Here is a 17,186-nt window from a genome sequence, read left to right on the forward strand (position 1 = left end):
TACAATGTTTTGCAATGCTGTAAGACAGTTTTTAATGTGTTAGAAGTTATATGCACAAAAACTTATTTTAGAGCTTCCAATGCTCAAGATTGTCAGTTAACAGGTTTCTGAGTCCAAAAATGATGAAATAGTGCTTTTGTTCAAATGAAGTGAAATCTAGGCCAAATCTGCTCAAAAGCTCCTCTCTCAATGTGAGAAAGCTGCTTCATTCAATGTTTAGTGGAAAACTTGCCAAACTGAAATATGCTTATGTGTTATGAAATACAATGTTTGTTGCAATGCTGTAAGACAGTTTTTAATGTGTTAGAAGTTATATGCACAAAAACTTATGTTAGAGCTTCAATGCTCTAGATTGTCAGTTTACAGGTTTCTGAGGCCAATAATGTTGAAATAGTGCTTCTGTTCAAATGAAGTTAAAACAAGCCCAAATCTGCTCAAAAGCTGCTCTCTCAATGAGAGAAAGCTGCTTTATTCAATGTTTAGTGCAAAACTTGCCAAACTGAAAGATGCTTATGTGTCATGAAATACAATGTTTTTGCAATGCTGTAAGCCTGTTTTTAATGTGTTAGAAGTTATATGCACAAAAACTTATTTTAGAGCTTCCAATACTCAAGATTGTCAGTTTACAGGTTTCTGAGTCCAAAAATGATGAAATTGTGCTTTTGTTCAAATGAAGTGAAATCTAGGCCAAATCTGCTCAAAAGCTGCTCTCTCAATCAGAGAAAGCTGCTTCATTTAATGTTTAGTGGAAAACTTGCCAAACTGAGATATGCTTATGTGTTATGAAATACAACGTTTTTTGCAATGCTTTAAGACAGTTTTTAATGTGTTAGAAGTTATATGCACAAAAACTTATGTTAGAGTTTCAATGCTCTAGATTGTCAGTTTACAGGTTTCTGAGACCAATAATGTTGAAATAGTGCTTCTGTTCAAATGAAGTTAAAACAAGCCCAAATCTGCTCTAAAGCTGCTCTCTCAATGTGAGAAAGCTGCTTCATTCAATGTTCATTGCAAATCTTAACAAACTGAAAGATGCTTATGTGTTATGAAATACAATCTTTGTGCAATGCTGTAAGACAGTTTTTAATGTGTTAGAAGTTATATGCACAAAAACTTATGTTAGAACTTCAATGCTCAAGATTGTCAGTTTACAGGTTTCTGAGTCCAAAAATGATGAAATAGTGCTTCTGTTCAAATGAAGTTAAAACTAGCCCAAATCTGCTCAAAAGCTGTTCTCTCAATGTGAGAAAGCTGCTTCGTTCAATGTTTAGTGCAAAACTTGCCAAACTGAAACATCCTCATGTCTTATGAAATACAATGTTTTTTGCAATGCTATAAGACAGTTTTTAATGTGTTAGAAGTTACATGCACAAAAACTTATTTTAGAGCTTCCAATGCTCAAGATTGTCAGTTTACAGGTTTCTGAGTCCAAAAATGATGAAATAGTGCTTTTGTTCAAATGAAGTGAGATCTAGCCCAAATCTGCTCAAAAGCTGCTCTCTCAATGACAGAAAGCTGCTTCATTCAATGTTTAGTGGAAAACTTACCAAACTGAAATATGCTTATGTGTTTTGAAATACAACGTTTGTGCAATGCTGTAAGACAGTTTTTAATGTGTTAGAAGATATATGCACAAAAACTTATGTTAGAGCTTCAATGCTGTAGATTGTCAGTTTACAGGTTTCTGAGTCCAAAAATGATGAAATAGTGCTTTTGTTCAAATGAAGTTAAAACTAGCCCAAATCTGCTCAAAAGCTGCTCTCCCAATGTGAGAAAGCTGCTTCATTCAATGTTTAGTGCAAAACTTGCCAAACTGAAAGATGCTTATGTGTTATGAAATACAACGTTTGTGCAATGCTGTAAGACAGTTTTTAATGTGTTAGAAGTTATATGCACAAAAACCTATGTTAGAGCTTCAATGCTCAAGATTGTAAGTTTACAGGTTTCTGAGGCCAATAATGCTGAAATTAGTGCTTCTGTTCAAATGAAGTGAAATCTAGCCCAAATCTGCTTAAAAACTTTTCTCTCAATGAGAGAAAGCTGCTTCATTCAATGTTTAGTGCAAAACTTGCCAAACTGAAAGATGCTTATGTGTCATGAAATACAATGTTTTTGCAATGCTTTAAGCCTTTTTTTAATGTGTTAGAATTTATATGCACAAAAACTTATTTTAGAGCTTCCAATGCTTAAGATTGTCAGTTTACAGGTTTCTGAGTCCAAAAATGACGAAATAGTGCTTTTGTTCAAATGAAGTGAAATCTAGGCCAAATCTGCTCAAAAGCTGCTCTCTCAATCAGAGAAAGCTGCTTCATTCAATGTTTAGTGGAAAACTTGCCAAACTGAAATATGCTTATGTGTTATGAAATACAACGTTTGTGCAATGCTGTAAGACAGTTTTTAATGTGTTAGAAGTTATATGCACAAAAACTTATGTTAGAGCTTCAATGCTCTAGATTGTCAGTTTACAGGTTTCTGAGTCCAAAAATGATGAAATAGTGCTTCTGTTCAAATGAAGTTAAAACTAGCCCAAATCTGCTCAAAAGCTGTTCTCTCAATGTGAGAAAGCTGCTTCATTCAATGTTTAGTGCAAAACTTGCCAAACTGAAAGATGATTATGTGTTATGAAATACAATGTTTGTTGCAATGCTGTAAGACAGTTTGTAATGTGTTAGAAGTTATATGCACAAAAACTTATGTTAGAGCTTCAATGCTCTAGATTGTCAGTTTACAGGTTTCTGAGACCAATAATGTTGAAATAGTGCTTTTGTTCAAATGAAGTGAAATCTAGGCCAAATCTGCTCAAAAGCTGCTCTCTCAATCAGAGAAAGCTGCTTCATTCAATGTTTAGTGGAAAACTTGCCAAACTGAAATATGCTTATGTGTTAAGAAATACAATGTTTGTGCAATGCTGTAAGACAGTTTTTAATGTGTTAGAAGTTATATGCACAAAAACTTATGTTAGAGCTTCAATGCTCAAGATTGTCAGTTTTACAGGTTTCTGAGTCCAAAAATGATGAAATAGTGCTTTTGTTCAAATGAAGTTAAAACTAGCCCAAATCTGCTCAAAAGCTGCTCTCTCAATGTGAGAAAGCTTGCTTCATTCAATGTTCATTGCAAATCTTAACAAACTGAAAGAAGCTTATGTGTTATGAAATACAATGTTTTTGCAATGCTGTAAGACAGTTTTTAATGTGTTAGAAGTTATATGCACAAAAACTTATGTTAGAGCTTCAATCTCAAGATTGTCAGTTTACAGGTTTCTGAGACCAATAATGTTGAAATAGTGCTTCTGTTCAAATGAAGTGAAATCTAGCCCAAATCTGCTCTAAAGCTGCTCTCTCAATGAGATTGTCAGTTTTACAGGTTTCTGAGTCCTAAAATGATGAAATAGTGCTTTTGTTCAAATGAAGTTAAAACTAGCCCAAATCTGCTCAAAAGCTGTTCTCTCAATGTGAGAAAGCTGCTTCGTTCAATGTTTAGTGCAAAACTTGCCAAACTGAAAGATGCTTAAGTGTTATGAAATACAATGTTTGTTGCAATGCTGTAAGACAGTTTTTAATGTGTTAGAAGTTATATGCACAAAAACTTATTTTAGAGCTTCAATGCTTAAGATTGTCAGTATACAGGTTTCTGAGACCAATAATGTTGAAATAGTGCTTCTGTTCAAATGAAGTGAAATCTAGCCCAAATCTGCTCAAAAGCTGCTCTCTCAATGAGAGAAAGCTGCTTTATTCAATGTTTAGTGGAAAACTTGCCAAACTGAAATATGCTTATGTGTTATGAAATACAATGTTTTTGCAATGCTGTAAGCCTGTTATTAATGTGTTAGAAGTTATATGCACAAAAAATTATTTTTGAGCTTCCAATGCTCAAGATTGTCAGTTTACAGGTTTCTGAGTCCAGAAATGATGAAATAGTGCTTCTGTTCAAATGAAGTGAAATCTAGGCCAAATCTGCTCAAAAGCTGCTCTCTCAATCAGAGAAAGCTGCTTCATTCAATGTTTAGTGAAAAACTGCCAAACTGAAATATGCTTATGTGTTAAGAAATACAATGTTTGTGCAATGCTGTAAGACAGTATTTAATGTGTTAGAAGTTATATGCACAAAAACTTATGTTAGAGCTTCAATGCTCAAGATTGTCAGTTTTACAGCTTTCTGAGTCCTAAAATGATGAAATAGTGCTTTTGTTCAAATGAAGTTAAAACTAGCCCAAATCTGCTCAAAAGCTGTTCTCTCAATGTGAGAAAGCTGCTTCGTTCAATGTTTAGTGCAAAACTTGCCAAACTGAAAGATGCTTAAGTGTTATGAAATACAATGTTTGTTGCAATGCTGTAAGACAGGTTTTAATGTGTTAGAAGTTATATGCACAAAAACTTATTTTAGAGCTTCAATGCTTAAGATTGTCAGTATACAGGTTTCTGAGACCAATAATGTTGAAATAGTGCTTCTGTTCAAATGAAGTGAAATCTAGCCCAAATCTGCTCAAAAGCTGCTCTCTCAATGAGAGAAAGCTGCTTCATTCAATGTTTAGTGGAAAACTTGCCAAACTGAAAGATGCTTATGTGTCATGAAATACAATGTTTTTGCAATGCTGTAAGCCTTTTTTAATGTGTTACAAGTTATATGCACAAAAACTTATTTTAGAGCTTCCAATGCTTAAGATTGTCAGTTTACAGGTTTCTGAGTCCAAAAATGATGAAATAGTGCTTTTGTTCAAATGAAGTGAAATCTAGGCCAAATCTGCTCAAAAGCTGCTCTCTCAATCAGAGAAAGCTGCTTCATTCAATGTTTAGTGGAAAACTTGCCAAACTGAAATATGCTTATGTGTTATGAAATACAACGTTTGTGCAATGCTGTAAGACAGTTTTTAATGTGTTAGAAGTTATATGCACAAAAACTTATGTTAGAGCTTCAATGCTCTAGATTGTCAGTTTACAGGTTTCTGAGTCCAAAAATGATGAAATAGTGCTTTTGTTCAAATGAAGTTAAAACTAGCCCAAATCTGCTTAAAAGCTGCTCTCCCAATGTGAGAAAGCTGCTTCATTCAATGTTTAGTGCAAAACTTGCCAAACTGAAAGATGATTATGTGTTATGAAATACAATGTTTGTTGCAATGCTGTAAGACAGTTTTTAATGTGTTAGAAGTTATATGCACAAAAACTTATGTTAGAGCTTCAATGCTCTAGATTGTCAGTTTACAGGTTTCTGAGTCCAAAAATGATGAAATAGTGCTTTTGTTCAAATGAAGTTAAAACTAGCCCAAATCTGCTCAAAAGCTGCTCTCCCAATGTGAGAAAGCTGCTTCATTCAATGTTTAGTGCAAAACTTGCCAAACTGAAAGATGCTTATGTGTTATGAAATACAACGTTTGTGCAATGCTGTAAGACAGTTTTTAATGTGTTAGAAGTTATATGCACAAAAACCTATGTTAGAGCTTCAATGCTCAAGATTGTAAGTTTACAGGTTTCTGAGGCCAATAATGCTGAAATTAGTGCTTCTGTTCAAATGAAGTGAAATCTAGCCCAAATCTGCTTAAAAACTTTTCTCTCAATGAGAGAAGGCTGCTTCATTCAATGTTCAGTGAAATCTTGCCAAACTGAAAGATGCTTATGTGTTATGAAATACAATGTTTGTTGCAATGCTGTAAGACAGTTTTTAATGTGTTAGACGTTATATGCACAAAAACTTATTTTTAGAGCTTCAATGCTCAAGATTGTCAGTTTACAGGCTTCTGGGACCAATAAAGTTGAAATAGTGCTTCTGTTCAAATGAAGTGAAATCTAGCCCAAATCTGCTCAAAAGCTGTTCTCTCAATGTGAGAAAGCTGCTTCGTTCAATGTTTAGTGCAAAACTTGCCAAACTGAAAGATGCTTATGTGTTATGAAATACAATGTTTGTTGCAATGCTGTAAGACAGTTTTTAATGTGTTAGACGTTATATGCACAAAAACTTATTTTTAGAGCTTCAATGCTCAAGATTGTCAGTTTACAGGCTTCTGGGACCAATAATGTTGAAATAGTGCTTCTGTTCAAATGAAGTGAAATCTAGCCCAAATCTGCTCAAAAGCTGTTCTCTCAATGTGAGAAAGCTGCTTCATTCAATGTTTAGTGGAAAACTTGCCAAACTGAAATATGCTTATGTGTTATGAAATACAATGTTTGTTGCAATGCTGTAAGACAGTTTTTAATGTGTTAGAAGTTATATGCACAAAAACTTATGTTAGAGTTTCAATGCTCTAGATTGTCAGTTTACAGGTTTCTGAGACCAATAATGTTGAAATAGTGCTTCTGTTCAAATGAAGTTAAAACAAGCCCAAATCTGCTCTAAAGCTGCTCTCTCAATGTGAGAATGCTGCTTCATTCAATGTTCATTGCAAATCTTAACAAACTGAAAGATGCTTATGTGTTATGAAATACAATGTTTGTGCAATGCTGTAAGACAGTTTTTAATGTGTTAGAAGTTATATGCACAAAAACTTATGTTAGAACTTCAATGCTCAAGATTGTTAGTTTACAGGTTTCTGAGTCCAAAAATGATGAAATAGTGCTTTTGTTCAAATGAAGTTAAAACTTAGCCCAAATCTGCTCAAAAGCTGTTCTCTCAATGTGAGAAAGCTGCTTCGTTCAATGTTTAGTGCAAAACTTGCCAAACTGAAAGATGCTTATGTTATGAAATACAATGTTTGTTGCAATGCTGTAAGACAGTTTTTAATGTGTTAGACGTTATATGCACAAAAACTTATTTTTAGAGCTTCAATGCTCAAGATTGTCAGTTTACAGGTTTCTGGGGCCAATAATGTTGAAATAGTGCTTCTGTTCAAATGAAGTGAAATCTAGCCCAAATCTGCTCAAAAGCTGCTCTCTCAATGAGAGAAAGCTGCTTCGTTCAATGTTTAGTGCAAAACTTGCCAAACTGAAAGATGCTTATGTGTTATGAAATACAATGTTTGTTGCAATGCTGTAAGACAGTTTTTAATGTGTTAGACGTTATATGCACAAAAACGTATTTTTAGAGCTTCAATGCTCAAGATTGTCAGTTTACAGGTTTCTGAGTCCAAAAATGATGAAATAGTGCTTCTGTTCAAATTAAGTTAAAACAAGCCCAAATCTGCTCAAAAGCTGTTCTCTCAATGTGAGAAAGCTGCTTCATTCAATGTTCTTTGCAAATCTTAACAAACTGAAAGATGCTTATGTGTTATGAAATACAATGTTTTGCAATGCTGTAAGACAGTTTTTAATGTGTTAGAAGTTATATGCACAAAAACTTATTTTAGAGCTTCCAATGCTCAAGATTGTCAGTTAACAGGTTTCTGAGTCCAAAAATGATGAAATAGTGCTTTTGTTCAAATGAAGTGAAATCTAGGCCAAATCTGCTCAAAAGCTCCTCTCTCAATGTGAGAAAGCTGCTTCATTCAATGTTTAGTGGAAAACTTGCCAAACTGAAATATGCTTATGTGTTATGAAATACAATGTTTGTTGCAATGCTGTAAGACAGTTTTTAATGTGTTAGAAGTTATATGCACAAAAACTTATGTTAGAGCTTCAATGCTCTAGATTGTCAGTTTACAGGTTTCTGAGGCCAATAATGTTGAAATAGTGCTTCTGTTCAAATGAAGTTAAAACAAGCCCAAATCTGCTCAAAAGCTGCTCTCTCAATGAGAGAAAGCTGCTTTATTCAATGTTTAGTGCAAAACTTGCCAAACTGAAAGATGCTTATGTGTCATGAAATACAATGTTTTTGCAATGCTGTAAGCCTGTTTTTAATGTGTTAGAAGTTATATGCACAAAAACTTATTTTAGAGCTTCCAATACTCAAGATTGTCAGTTTACAGGTTTCTGAGTCCAAAAATGATGAAATTGTGCTTTTGTTCAAATGAAGTGAAATCTAGGCCAAATCTGCTCAAAAGCTGCTCTCTCAATCAGAGAAAGCTGCTTCATTTAATGTTTAGTGGAAAACTTGCCAAACTGAGATATGCTTATGTGTTATGAAATACAACGTTTTTTGCAATGCTTTAAGACAGTTTTTAATGTGTTAGAAGTTATATGCACAAAAACTTATGTTAGAGTTTTAATGCTCTAGATTGTCAGTTTACAGGTTTCTGAGACCAATAATGTTGAAATAGTGCTTCTGTTCAAATGAAGTTAAAACAAGCCCAAATCTGCTCTAAAGCTGCTCTCTCAATGTGAGAAAGCTGCTTCATTCAATGTTCATTGCAAATCTTAACAAACTGAAAGATGCTTATGTGTTATGAAATACAATCTTTGTGCAATGCTGTAAGACAGTTTTTAATGTGTTAGAAGTTATATGCACAAAAACTTATGTTAGAACTTCAATGCTCAAGATTGTCAGTTTACAGGTTTCTGAGTCCAAAAATGATGAAATAGTGCTTCTGTTCAAATGAAGTTAAAACTAGCCCAAATCTGCTCAAAAGCTGTTCTCTCAATGTGAGAAAGCTGCTTCGTTCAATGTTTAGTGCAAAACTTGCCAAACTGAAACATCCTCATGTCTTATGAAATACAATGTTTTTTGCAATGCTATAAGACAGTTTTTAATGTGTTAGAAGTTACATGCACAAAAACTTATTTTAGAGCTTCCAATGCTCAAGATTGTCAGTTTACAGGTTTCTGAGTCCAAAAATGATGAAATAGTGCTTTTGTTCAAATGAAGTGAGATCTAGCCCAAATCTGCTCAAAAGCTGCTCTCTCAATGACAGAAAGCTGCTTCATTCAATGTTTAGTGGAAAACTTACCAAACTGAAATATGCTTATGTGTTTTGAAATACAACGTTTGTGCAATGCTGTAAGACAGTTTTTAATGTGTTAGAAGATATATGCACAAAAACTTATGTTAGAGCTTCAATGCTCTAGATTGTCAGTTTACAGGTTTCTGAGTCCAAAAATGATGAAATAGTGCTTTTGTTCAAATGAAGTTAAAACTAGCCCAAATCTGCTCAAAAGCTGCTCTCCCAATGTGAGAAAGCTGCTTCATTCAATGTTTAGTGCAAAACTTGCCAAACTGAAAGATGCTTATGTGTTATGAAATACAACGTTTGTGCAATGCTGTAAGACAGTTTTTAATGTGTTAGAAGTTATATGCACAAAAACCTATGTTAGAGCTTCAATGCTCAAGATTGTAAGTTTACAGGTTTCTGAGGCCAATAATGCTGAAATTAGTGCTTCTGTTCAAATGAAGTGAAATCTAGCCCAAATCTGCTTAAAAACTTTTCTCTCAATGAGAGAAAGCTGCTTCATTCAATGTTTAGTGCAAAACTTGCCAAACTGAAAGATGCTTATGTGTCATGAAATACAATGTTTTTGCAATGCTTTAAGCCTTTTTTTAATGTGTTAGAATTTATATGCACAAAAACTTATTTTAGAGCTTCCAATGCTTAAGATTGTCAGTTTACAGGTTTCTGAGTCCAAAAATGACGAAATAGTGCTTTTGTTCAAATGAAGTGAAATCTAGGCCAAATCTGCTCAAAAGCTGCTCTCTCAATCAGAGAAAGCTGCTTCATTCAATGTTTAGTGGAAAACTTGCCAAACTGAAATATGCTTATGTGTTATGAAATACAACGTTTGTGCAATGCTGTAAGACAGTTTTTAATGTGTTAGAAGTTATATGCACAAAAACTTATGTTAGAGCTTCAATGCTCTAGATTGTCAGTTTACAGGTTTCTGAGTCCAAAAATGATGAAATAGTGCTTCTGTTCAAATGAAGTTAAAACTAGCCCAAATCTGCTCAAAAGCTGTTCTCTCAATGTGAGAAAGCTGCTTCATTCAATGTTTAGTGCAAAACTTGCCAAACTGAAAGATGATTATGTGTTATGAAATACAATGTTTGTTGCAATGCTGTAAGACAGTTTTTAATGTGTTAGAAGTTATATGCACAAAAACTTATGTTAGAGCTTCAATGCTCTAGATTGTCAGTTTACAGGTTTCTGAGACCAATAATGTTGAAATAGTGCTTTTGTTCAAATGAAGTGAAATCTAGGCCAAATCTGCTCAAAAGCTGCTCTCTCAATCAGAGAAAGCTGCTTCATTCAATGTTTAGTGGAAAACTTGCCAAACTGAAATATGCTTATGTGTTAAGAAATACAATGTTTGTGCAATGCTGTAAGACAGTTTTTAATGTGTTAGAAGTTATATGCACAAAAACTTATGTTAGAGCTTCAATGCTCAAGATTGTCAGTTTTACAGGTTTCTGAGTCCAAAAATGATGAAATAGTGCTTTTGTTCAAATGAAGTTAAAACTAGCCCAAATCTGCTCAAAAGCTGCTCTCTCAATGTGAGAAAGCTTGCTTCATTCAATGTTCATTGCAAATCTTAACAAACTGAAAGAAGCTTATGTGTTATGAAATACAATGTTTTTGCAATGCTGTAAGACAGTTTTTAATGTGTTAGAAGTTATATGCACAAAAACTTATGTTAGAGCTTCAATGCTCAAGATTGTCAGTTTACAGGTTTCTGAGACCAATAATGTTGAAATAGTGCTTCTGTTCAAATGAAGTGAAATCTAGCCCAAATCTGCTCTAAAGCTGCTCTCTCAGTGAGATTGTCAGTTTTACAGGTTTCTGAGTCCTAAAATGATGAAATAGTGCTTTTGTTCAAATGAAGTTAAAACTAGCCCAAATCTGCTCAAAAGCTGTTCTCTCAATGTGAGAAAGCTGCTTCGTTCAATGTTTAGTGCAAAACTTGCCAAACTGAAAGATGCTTAAGTGTTATGAAATACAATGTTTGTTGCAATGCTGTAAGACAGTTTTTAATGTGTTAGAAGTTATATGCACAAAAACTTATTTTAGAGCTTCAATGCTTAAGATTGTCAGTATACAGGTTTCTGAGACCAATAATGTTGAAATAGTGCTTCTGTTCAAATGAAGTGAAATCTAGCCCAAATCTGCTCAAAAGCTGCTCTCTCAATGAGAGAAAGCTGCTTCATTCAATGTTTAGTGGAAAACTTGCCAAACTGAAAGATGCTTATGTGTCATGAAATACAATGTTTTTGCAATGCTGTAAGCCTTTTTTAATGTGTTACAAGTTATATGCACAAAAACTTATTTTAGAGCTTCCAATGCTTAAGATTGTCAGTTTACAGGTTTCTGAGTCCAAAAATGATGAAATAGTGCTTTTGTTCAAATGAAGTGAAATCTAGGCCAAATCTGCTCAAAAGCTGCTCTCTCAATCAGAGAAAGCTGCTTCATTCAATGTTTAGTGGAAAACTTGCCAAACTGAAATATGCTTATGTGTTATGAAATACAACGTTTGTGCAATGCTGTAAGACAGTTTTTAATGTGTTAGAAGTTATATGCACAAAAACTTATGTTAGAGCTTCAATGCTCTAGATTGTCAGTTTACAGGTTTCTGAGTCCAAAAATGATGAAATAGTGCTTTTGTTCAAATGAAGTTAAAACTAGCCCAAATCTGCTTAAAAGCTGCTCTCCCAATGTGAGAAAGCTGCTTCATTCAATGTTTAGTGCAAAACTTGCCAAACTGAAAGATGATTATGTGTTATGAAATACAATGTTTGTTGCAATGCTGTAAGACAGTTTTTAATGTGTTAGAAGTTATATGCACAAAAACTTATGTTAGAGCTTCAATGCTCTAGATTGTCAGTTTACAGGTTTCTGAGTCCAAAAATGATGAAATAGTGCTTTTGTTCAAATGAAGTTAAAACTAGCCCAAATCTGCTCAAAAGCTGCTCTCCCAATGTGAGAAAGCTGCTTCATTCAATGTTTAGTGCAAAACTTGCCAAACTGAAAGATGCTTATGTGTTATGAAATACAACGTTTGTGCAATGCTGTAAGACAGTTTTTAATGTGTTAGAAGTTATATGCACAAAAACCTATGTTAGAGCTTCAATGCTCAAGATTGTAAGTTTACAGGTTTCTGAGGCCAATAATGCTGAAATTAGTGCTTCTGTTCAAATGAAGTGAAATCTAGCCCAAATCTGCTTAAAAACTTTTCTCTCAATGAGAGAAGGCTGCTTCATTCAATGTTCAGTGAAATCTTGCCAAACTGAAAGATGCTTATGTGTTATGAAATACAATGTTTGTTGCAATGCTGTAAGACAGTTTTTAATGTGTTAGAAGTTATATGCACAAAAACTTATGTTAGAGCTTCAATGCTCAAGATTGTCAGTTTTACAGGTTTCTTAGCCCAAAAATGATGAAATAGTGCTTTTGTTCAAATGAAGTGAAATCTAGCCCAAATCTGCTCAAAAGCTGCTCTCTCAATGAGAGAAAGCTGCTTCATTCAATGTTTAGTGCAAAACTTGCCAAACTGAAAGATGCTTATGTGTCATGAAATACAATGTTTTTGCAATGCTGTAAGCCTTTTTTTAATGTGTTAGAAGTTATATGCACAAAAACTTATTTTAGAGCTTCCAATGCTTAAGATTGTCAGTTTACAGGTTTCTGAGTCCAAAAATGATGAAATAGTGCTTTTGTTCAAATGAAGTGAAATCTAGGCCAAATCTGCTCAAAAGCTGCTCTCTCAATCAGGGAAAGCTGCTTCATTCAATGTTTAGTGGAAAACTTGCCAAACTGAAATATGCTTATGTGTTATGAAATACAACGTTTGTGCAATGCTGTAAGACAGTTTTTAATGTGTTAGAAGTTATATGCACAAAAACTTATGTTAGAGCTTCAATGCTCTAGATTGTCAGTTTACAGGTTTCTGAGTCCAAAAATGATGAAATAGTGCTTCTGTTCAAATGAAGTTAAAACTAGCCCAAATCTGCTCAAAATCTGTTCTCTCAATGTGAGAAAGCTGCTTCATTCATTTTTTAGTGCAAAACTTGCCAAACTGAAACATCCTTATGTCTTATGAAATACAATGTTTTTTGCAATGCTGTAAGACAGTTTTTAATGTGTTAGAAGTTATATGCACAAAAACTTATGTTAGAGTTTCAATGCTCTAGATTTTCAGTTTACAGGTTTCTGAGACCAATATTGTTGAAATAGTGCTTCTGTTCAAATGAAGTTAAAACAAGCCCAAATCTGCTCAAAAGCTGCTCTCTCAATGTGAGAAAGCTGCTTCATTCAATGTTCAGTGCAAATCTTGCCAAACTGAAAGATGCTTATGTCTTATGAAATACAATGTTTTTTGCAATGCTGTAAGAAAGTTTTTAATGTGTTAGAATTTATATGCACAAAAACTTATGTTAGAGTTTCAATGCTCTAGATTGTCAGTATACAGGTTTCTGAGACCAATAATGTTGAAATAGTGCTTCTGTTCAAATGAAGTTAAAACAAGCCCAAATCTGCTTAAAAGCTGCTCTCTCAATGTGAGAAAGCTGCTTCATTAAATGTTCAGTGCAAGTCTTGCCAAACTGAAAGATGCTTATGTCTTATGAAATACAATGTTTTTTGCAATGCTATAAGACAGTTTTTAATGTGTTAGAAGTCATATGAACAAAAACTTATTTTAGAGCTTCCAATGCTCAAGATTGTCAGTTTACAGGTTTCTGAGTCCAAAAATGATGAAATAGTGCTTTTGTTCAAATGAAGTGAAATCTAGCCCAAATCTGCTCAAAAGCTGCTCTCTCAATGTGAGAAAGCTGCTTCATTCAATGTTTAGTGGAAAACTTGCCAAACTGAAATATGCTTATGTGTTATGAAATACAACGTTTGTGCAATGCTGTACGACAGTTTTTAATGTGTTAGAAGTTATATGCACAAAAACCTATGTTAGAGCTTCAATGCTCAAGATTGTCAGTTTACAGGTTTCTGAGGCCAATAATGCTGAAATAGTGCTTCTGTTCAAATGAAGTGAAATCTAGCCCAAATCTGCTTAAAAACTTTTCTCTCAATCAGAGAAAGCTGCTTCATTCAATGTTTAGTGGAAAACTTGCCAAACTGAAAGATGCTTATGTGTTATGAAATACAATGTTTGTTGCAATGCTGTAAGACAGTTTTTAATGTGTTAGAAGTTATATGCACAAAAACTTATGTTAGAGCTTCAATGCTCTAGATTGTCAGTTTACAGGTTTCTGAGTCCAAAAATGATGAAATAGTGCTTCTGTTCAAATGAAGTTAAAACTAGCCCAAATCTGCTCAAAAGCTGTTCTCTCAATGTGAGAAAGCTGCTTCATTCAATGTTCATTGCAAATCTTAACAAACTGAAAGATGCTTATGTGTTATGAAATACAATGTTTGTTGCAATGCTGTAAGACAGTTTTTAATGTGTTAGAAGTTATATGCACAAAAACTTATGTTAGAGCTTCAATGCTCTAGATTGTCAGTTTACAGGTTTCTGAGGCTAATAATGTTGAAATAGTGCTTCTGTTCAAATGAAGTTAAAACAAGCCCAAATCTGCTCAAAACCTGCTCTCTCAATGTGAGAAAGCTGCTTCATTCAATGTTCATTGCAAATCATAACAAACTGAAAGATGCTTATGTGTTATGAAATACAATGTTTTGCAATGCTGTAAGACAGTTTTTAATGTGTTAGAAGTTATATGCACAAAAACTTATTTTAGAGCTTCCAATGCTCAAGATTGTCAGTTTACAGGTTTCTGAGTCCAAAAATTATGAAATAGTGCTTTTGTTCAAATGAAGTGAAATCTAGGCCAAATCTGCTCAAAAGCTGCTCTCTCAATCAGAGAAAGCTGCTTCATTCAATGTTTAGTGGAAAACTTGCCAAACTGAAATATGCTTATGTGTTATGAAATACAATGTTTGTGCAATGCTGTAAGACAGTTTTTAATGTGTTAGAAGTTATATGCACAAAAACTTATGTTAGAACTTCAATGCTCAAGATTGTCAGTTTACAGGTTTCTGAGTCCAAAAATGATGAAATAGTGCTTTTGTTCAAATGAAGTTAAAACTAGCCCAAATCTGCTCAAAAGCTGTTCTCTCAATGTAAGAAAGCTGCTTCGTTCAATGTTTAGTGCAAAACTTGCCAAACTGAAAGATGCTTATGTGTTATGAAATACAATGTTTGTTGCAATGCTGTAAGACAGTTTTTAATGTGTTAGAAGTTATATGCACAAAAACTTATTTTAGAGCTTCAATGCTTAAGATTGTCAGTATACAGGTTTCTGAGACCAATAATGTTGAAATAGTGCTTCTGTTCAAATGAAGTGAAATCTAGCCCAAATCTGCTCAAAAGCTGCTCTCTCAATGAGAGAAAGCTGCTTCATTCAATGTTTAGTGGAAAACTTGCCAAACTGAAATATGCTTATGTGTTATGAAATACAATGCTTTTGCAATGCTGTAAGCCTGTTTCTAATGTGTTAGAAGTTATATGCACAAAAAATTATTTTTGAGCTTCCAATGCTCAAGATTGTCAGTTTACAGGTTTCTGAGTCCAGAAATGATGAAATAGTGCTTTTGTTCAAATGAAGTGAAATCTAGCCCAAATCTGCTCAAAAGCTGCTCTCTCAATGAGAGAAAGCTGCTTCATTCAATGTTTAGTGGAAAACTTGCCAAACTGAAATATGCTTATGTGTTATGAAATACAACGTTTGTGCAATGCTGTAAGACAGTTTTTAATGTGTTAGAAGTTATATGCACAAAAACTTATGTTAGAGCTTCAATGCTCTAGATTGTCAGTTTACAGGTTTCTGAGTCCAAAAATGATGAAATAGTGCTTCTGTTCAAATGAAGTTAAAACTAGCCCAAATCTGCTCAAAATCTGTTCTCTCAATGTGAGAAAGCTGCTTCATTCATTGTTTAGTGCAAAACTTGCCAAACTGAAACATCCTTATGTCTTATGAAATACAATGTTTTTTGCAATGCTGTAAGACAGTTTTTAATGTGTTAGAAGTTATATGCACAAAAACTTATGTTAGAGTTTCAATGCTCTAGATTTTCAGTTTACAGGTTTCTGAGACCAATATTGTTGAAATAGTGCTTCTGTTCAAATGAAGTTAAAACAAGCCCAAATCTGCTCAAAAGCTGCTCTCTCAATGTGAGAAAGCTGCTTCATTCAATGTTCAGTGCAAATCTTGCCAAACTGAAAGATGCTTATGTCTTATGAAATACAATGTTTTTTGCAATGCTGTAAGAAAGTTTTTAATGTGTTAGAATTTATATGCACAAAAACTTATGTTAGAGTTTCAATGCTCTAGATTGTCAGTTTACAGGTTTCTGAGACCAATAATGTTGAAATAGTGCTTCTGTTCAAATGAAGTTAAAACAAGCCCAAATCTGCTTAAAAGCTGCTCTCTCAATGTGAGAAAGCTGCTTCATTAAATGTTCAGTGCAAGTCTTGCCAAACTGAAAGATGCTTATGTCTTATGAAATACAATGTTTGTTGCAATGCTGTAAGACAGTTTTTAATGTGTTAGAAGTTATATGCACAAAAACTTATGTTAGAGCTTCAATGCTCTAGATTGTCAGTTTACAGGTTTCTGAGTCCAAAAATGATGAAATAGTGCTTCTGTTCAAATGAAGTTAAAACTAGCCCAAATCTGCTCAAAAGCTGTTCTCTCAATGTGAGAAAGCTGCTTCATTCAATGTTCATTGCAAATCTTAACAAACTGAAAGATGCTTATGTGTTATGAAATACAATGTTTGTTGCAATGCTGTAAGACAGTTTTTAATGTGTTAGAAGTTATATGCACAAAAACTTATGTTAGAGCTTCAATGCTCTAGATTGTCAGTTTACAGGTTTCTGAGGCTAATAATGTTGAAATAGTGCTTCTGTTCAAATGAAGTTAAAACAAGCCCAAATCTGCTCAAAACCTGCTCTCTCAATGTGAGAAAGCTGCTTCATTCAATGTTCATTGCAAATCATAACAAACTGAAAGATGCTTATGTGTTATGAAATACAATGTTTTGCAATGCTGTAAGACAGTTTTTAATGTGTTAGAAGTTATATGCACAAAAACGTATTTTAGAGCTTCCAATGCTCAAGATTGTCAGTTTACAGGTTTCTGAGTCCAAAAATGATGAAATAGTGCTTTTGTTCAAATGAAGTGAAATCTAGGCCAAATCTGCTCAAAAGCTGCTCTCTCAATCAGAGAAAGCTGCTTCATTCAATGTTTAGTGGAAAACTTGCCAAACTGAAATATGCTTATGTGTTATGAAATACAATGTTTGTGCAATGCTGTAAGACAGTTTTTAATGTGTTAGAAGTTATATGCACAAAAACTTATGTTAGAACTTCAATGCTCAAGATTGTCAGTTTACAGGTTTCTGAGTCCAAAAATGATGAAATAGTGCTTTTGTTCAAATGAAGTTAAAA

Source organism: Carassius carassius, chromosome 44 (assembly GCF_963082965.1).
Source record: "Carassius carassius chromosome 44, fCarCar2.1, whole genome shotgun sequence".
NCBI lineage: Eukaryota > Metazoa > Chordata > Actinopteri > Cypriniformes > Cyprinidae > Carassius > Carassius carassius.